Source organism: Echinops telfairi, unplaced genomic scaffold (assembly GCF_000313985.2).
Source record: "Echinops telfairi isolate 266 unplaced genomic scaffold, ASM31398v2 ScPeMD7_11;HRSCAF=52, whole genome shotgun sequence".
Classification (NCBI taxonomy): Eukaryota; Metazoa; Chordata; class Mammalia; order Afrosoricida; family Tenrecidae; genus Echinops; species Echinops telfairi.
In genome coordinates, this window is record NW_022103908.1 from 6,300,500 (window position 1) to 6,306,391 (window position 5,892).

At 40.3% G+C, this 5,892-nt stretch overlaps 1 pseudogene; it reads left to right on the forward strand.

The window, feature by feature from the left end:
- The first annotated feature begins 5,372 nt into the window (after positions 1-5,372).
- LOC115868471 lies at positions 5,373-5,598 on the forward strand (annotated as a pseudogene).
- Positions 5,599-5,892: the final 294 nt, after the last annotated feature.

Genomic DNA, 5,892 nt, shown 5'->3' on the forward strand with positions numbered 1-5,892 from the left:
ACATTTTTGAGCCTGTGAACTGGTGCACATTGCTGTTGGCTTTATGGATGGCCTGTCCTGGTTTGACTTTGCTTATGGATGTGGGCATTACAAGGTTCCAACTGGGATGAAGATTCTTCCCATCAAAGAATATGATTGTCTCCTCAGAACACTGAGTTGATATAAGTGGGCAGTATAGGTTGGGGAATATATACATAGGAATATGTTCATAGGATGATGTTGTAGGCATTCACATAAGTATAGGATATTTTTGTTTTTTCACTTATAGAATGTCATGTTTAAATATGGCACATATTAAATTGTAGTCATGTTAGTTTTATCCTGTTAGGTACAGATGTGATTTTTATAATTATTTGTTTGAAAATTCTATATGGTTAAAGAGTTGTGTGAAAGTGTCAAGTGGCTGGTGGTTTTGAACTGCTGACCTTGCAGTTACCAGCCCAACTCAGAACACTGTGCTATCAGGACTCCTTATAATACCTCCCACTCTTCTTTATTTTGCTAAGAATTTTCACTGTGTTTACTTTGCCTGCATTAAGATCTGGGGGCAAAGGTTATCAGTTAGAATCCACCTAACAGCTCTGTGTGACAGATATTTAATGGTCTGCACTCACAAAATTTACAACCTGTAAAATTCTACCCTATCAAATGTGGCCAGTACGAATGAATGAGAATCAGCTGAATGGCACCCATCAACAGCATTCTTCTTCCTCTACTTCCCTCTCAACCACTCATTATTCTTGAAAATGGAGTTTGGCGTTATGCTCACCTAACGCTGCTGTCCCTAAAGTCTCCCCCAATAACAGAAGTCAATTTGTGTCCCACATCTTCATTCTCATCCTGAGACATTTAACATGACTTTCATGAAAAGCAAACAAACAACAAAACCTCTCCCTGTTGGCATCGTAAAAAATTGCCTTCCATTACTGCTTGTCGGTCAATTTGTCACACTGTGGTGGCTTTTGTGTTGCTGTGGTACAGGAAGCTGTCACTGGTATTTCAAATGCCAGCAGGGTCACCCACAGTGAGCATGTTTCTGCAGAGTTTCTAGATTAAGAACAGATTACAGACACGGAATAGGTTGTCTGCTCTGAAGGAATTAGCCACTAAAAACCTTGCGGACAGTATAGAAATATTTTCAAACACCAGAAAACCTCATGAATACACACAAAATATTGATAATGAACAATATCTGTCCTTAGAGAACAGAGATACTGCCAGAAGACAAGCCCTCAGGTGGCAAGGCACTCAAAATATGACAGAGAAACAGCTGTATTCTCAAAAGAGCTGAAAATAATGAACGGGAGAGAGTGAGCCGGTGGGAGTAAAGACTTTGGGACCTTCATTTACTGATGGGGCATGACTCAAAATGAGCAGAAACAGCTACAAAAAGAATTCTACTAACCATCAGAAATTTGATGTACGAAGTATGAATCTAAGAACATTGGAAGGTGTAGAAAATGAAATGGACATGTCAAGATTGATACCCTAGGCTTTTGTGAGCTGAAATAGGCTGCTAACAGCAATATTGAACCATGACATCATATGGCTTACCATTCTGGGAATGACCCAATTAAGAGGACTAGCATTTCATTCACCATCCCAAAGCACATTTCAAGATCTATCGTGAAGTACAATGCTCTCTGGAGAGGATGATAAGTATCGCCCGCCAAGGAAATCCAAACAACTAGTATTCAAATGTGTGCACCAAACACAAAAGCTAGTAGTGCAGAAATTGAAGAATTCTACCCAAGTCTTCAGTCTGAAATTGATCAGGAATGCAATGAGGATGCACTGATAGTTACTGGTGATTGAAGTGTAAAAGTGAAAAACAGAGGAAGAACCAGAACTTGCTAAACGTCAGAATGGACTCTCTGGCAGTGGGTGTCATGTGTTATTGCTCTCAGAAAGAATGGAGAGGCCCCTGGAGCTAGGCACTGAGTTACTAACTGGAAAATCAGGTCGCACACACCAGCGGTCTGGAAGGAGAACAACAGAGCCGTCTGTGTCCATAAGGATGTACCATACTGGGATTGCTTCTCTGTCCTATAGAGTCCTTAGAGCCACATTCTCTATCTTTGGTTTTGTGCTTTCTACTTCTCCTGAATAATTTGAATGGGCCCTGGTAGCATAAGGGTTACACACTGGACTGATAACGGAAAGGTCAGTAGTTGAAACCATCAGCCACTCTGCAGGAGAAAGAGAAGGGTTTCCACTCCCATCACTAGTTGCAGTGTTGGAAACCCACTGGAGGAGTCCCCTTCTGTCCTATTGTGCTACGCTGAGTCAAAATCCACTAGATAGAAATGTGAAGGTTAGAAACTGATATTAATTGGCATGCTGCAATTTAAAACTGTTAGACAGTAGCCTTTCTCAAAGTGATCTTCTGTACCTTAATCGGTTCTCATTTTAGATCAGCAGAATAGAGTGCCTGAAATTATGAGATTCACAACTATTAATCACCTTTAAAGTAGGAATATATATATATGTGTGTGTGTGTGTGTGTGTATCCCTTCTATAGGTACCTTTATTTGTGAAACAGTAAGAGATCATCTTTTCTCCTGTCCTTACCAATTTATTGTTTATTGCCATGGTAACAAATCCATAGCTCCCAGGAGATCACTGTTTTTAACCCTGCATCTTTTGACCTTCTGAAACTGGCAATATGGAAATAGTGAAAAAGCACGCCCTAAAATTCCCTCAAGTGGACCAATTTATGGAAATACATGCTCAACTACTGTGCTCTAAACCACATCCAGGGTAAAATCCCAAGCATTTTAGAATAGGAAAACACAAATAGGCTCTGTGCCTTGAATTATCAACTTGTTGTGAGATTAGTCTTATGAAAAATTCTGTTAGCACCTGTCCCCAGGCCTCCATGCATAACAACTTTGGCCTTACAAAAAACCATCATGATTAATGTTCAAAATGGTTGGTATTTGAATTTGAAAGCATGCAAAAATATATACAAAAATGGGTCTGATTCTAAAGTAATCTTACAAATTCACTTGCCAATTAAAATAAAGATCTAAATGGAAAATATTATGGAAGAGGAAAATAAATAATGCCTATAAGCAATGGAGGTGCTTTGAAAATAAATGGAGGTGGGAAGCGCTGTGCTCAAGATTGGGGTTGTTCTTGTTACCATAGAGCTGCTTGTGATGCAGAGTGGAATTGAGACCAGTAGATTTTGAAGGCTATGACCTTTGGAAGCAGAACTCAAAGACTTTCTTCCAAAGGGTCTGTGGGCCAACCTTGAACCTCCACTCATTTGACTAGTCGTCTGGCATATAACCAACCTCCATCCATAGACCCACTTTAAAGACGAGAGTTCAAAATAAATTCAAAAGAATTGACCAGCTCTTAGCATGGTGCATTTATTCATGCCTTTATTTATTAATTCATAAACTACTTACTAAATGCCTACCACAAGGTGCCACAAGTGGATTGTTGCTGGGCTTTGCTTCCTCCAAGAAAAGCTAGTAAGTTTCTCTTGAGAGGTTTGCCACCACCCCAGAGGGGGCCACACAAATAAGACAGCAAGACAAGGGAGTAAGCAAAGCAAGGATTTAATAGCAAAGCTTCAATCACAAAGTGGGTCACCTCATGAGGTGATGTCAAAGACTTCCTCATGAGGAAGTCAAAGACATCTAGGGATAGAACTATGAATTTTATAGGGGTTGGGTGGTCAGACCCCATTGACACGCCTCATATCCTGTCCTGATTTCCTATTGACCTTTATTTTTGCCTCCCGATCGGTCCTTATTTGAGCACGATGGTTGGTCTGATGCAATCCAAGGCTTGCACACCTCATTATCATGTGCAGTGGCAGGGTTAATCAATAGGTTATCTGAACGTGACCTCTGGAATGGATCATGTGAGGTGACTTGTGATGGGTCATCCAGACCTCTGGTTGTCCATGATATGACCAGTGGAACGGATCAGGTAAGGCAATTCCAGGTAGGTCATTCAGACCTCAGAGGTCATCCAGGCCTCTCGCTGCCCCTGATACCTACCAGGTGACAGCAGATCTTATCAGGATTGAAGACAGAAAATATGTCAATGTCTTCTATATGGTAAAGACCCCCCTCTAGGTGGCAGGAAGAAATGGAATGTAAACAAGGAAACGTATTAACCAGAAACTTGATAATGCTGGCAGGTCAGAAGTTCAGGAAAGTAATAAAGTGGTGATGTGATAAAGAGTGAAAGAAGAGTGTGTGAAGTAACTACTAAGGATTTAAGTGACATCTGAAGTAGACATTCCATGATAAGAGCCATTTACTCAAGAATCTTAAGGGGGAACATTAAGAATAGAGGAACAACCTATTCAAAAACTCTACAGTAAGAACCTATGGGACATGCTCAGGAATGAAGAAATGAACCAGAGGGAAGTGTGTTTAGTGGAAAGAAGGGGGATAGGAAGGAAGTGAGGAAGAGGAAGCATACTTTGTAGAGTCTTGAAGGGCATGTGAAAGAGTCTAGATTTTATTCTAAGTGTGGTGAAGAGTCGTTGCAGGGCTATAAGCAGGGTAAACACAATTAGATTTGCATTTCTAAAATTACCACCTGGATATTTTGTCCTTACTGCTATGATATGATTATCCATTTAGAAGCTATCAAACAAATTTATTTTGCACAATTTTGTATATTTGGATATTAAAATGGACAGAACATCCTTGTTTAATTCCAGTGATTGATGGAACCTGTATTACATCTAGATACCATCTTAATATGAATCACTTTCATTTTTATCTACCCTAAGCTATAAATAAAAGAGCACTGGTGGCATAGTGGATTACACATTGGGCTGCTAACAGCAAGGCTGGTAGTTCAAATCCACCAGCTGCTCCACAGGAGGAAGATGAGGCTTTTGCTCTCAAAAAGATATATACCCTCAGAAACCCCAAAGGGCAGTTCTAGCCTGCCTGACATTTAGGGTCACTATGAGTCCAAATGGACTTGATGGCAGTAAGCTTTTGGGGAACCTATAATTAAGGAATTCTGATAGCACAATGGTGCTCAACTGTTAACCAAATGTTGGCAGTTCAAACCCACCAGTCATTCTATGATAAAAGATTCCCATACAGAAGACAGTCTTGGAAACTTGATGGGGCAGTTCTAATCAGTCCAATAATATCTCTAGGAGTTTTAATTCACTCAACGTCCCACAATAACAACGAGATGCAACTACAAGGCTACTAAGGATGATAATGATAATGATTGTAATGACATTTAGGTATCATTTATTAAGAACTTAGCATCGACCCTCTTCACTTCTTGTGGTTTGAGGTGAGTGTCTTGGGCAGTACTTGGTAGAGAGAATAATCTGGGGCAATTCTGTGCCAGGTGAAACTCAGGGACCCCATAACTAGATGGAGGATGCCAGTCCGTGCCTTGTCAGCGTGCCTCACAAAATTGAGGGAATCCAGGACTCTCTGCTCACAGCCCGGTGAAAGGATGCCCAATGTGTCAAGATAAAGAAGAAAAAAGATATTGTGAAATTCAAGGTTCAGTGCAGCCGATCATCATGAACAAAGAGAAGGCTGTGAAGCTGAAGCAACCTCTGTTCCAGGTTTGGCAGTGAAGGAGCTGAAATGAACCCAACTATCATAAAATAAACATTAAAAAATAAGTTACCATGATTCAGATACTGTCCTACGTACATCAACATTCAGTACAGTGTTAAACTACTGGGTAGACTAGAGAAACAAATTCATACACACTCATATATGTATAAGAAAGAGCAATTGCATATTGAGTAAACATCCCAGCCCAGTCCAGATCAAGTCTATAAGTCTGATATTAGCCCATATGTCTGATACCAGACTCCACCTCAAAGTCCTCTTCTATAAAGTCCTCTTCAGACTCATGAAACACATGCATTGATGCGAA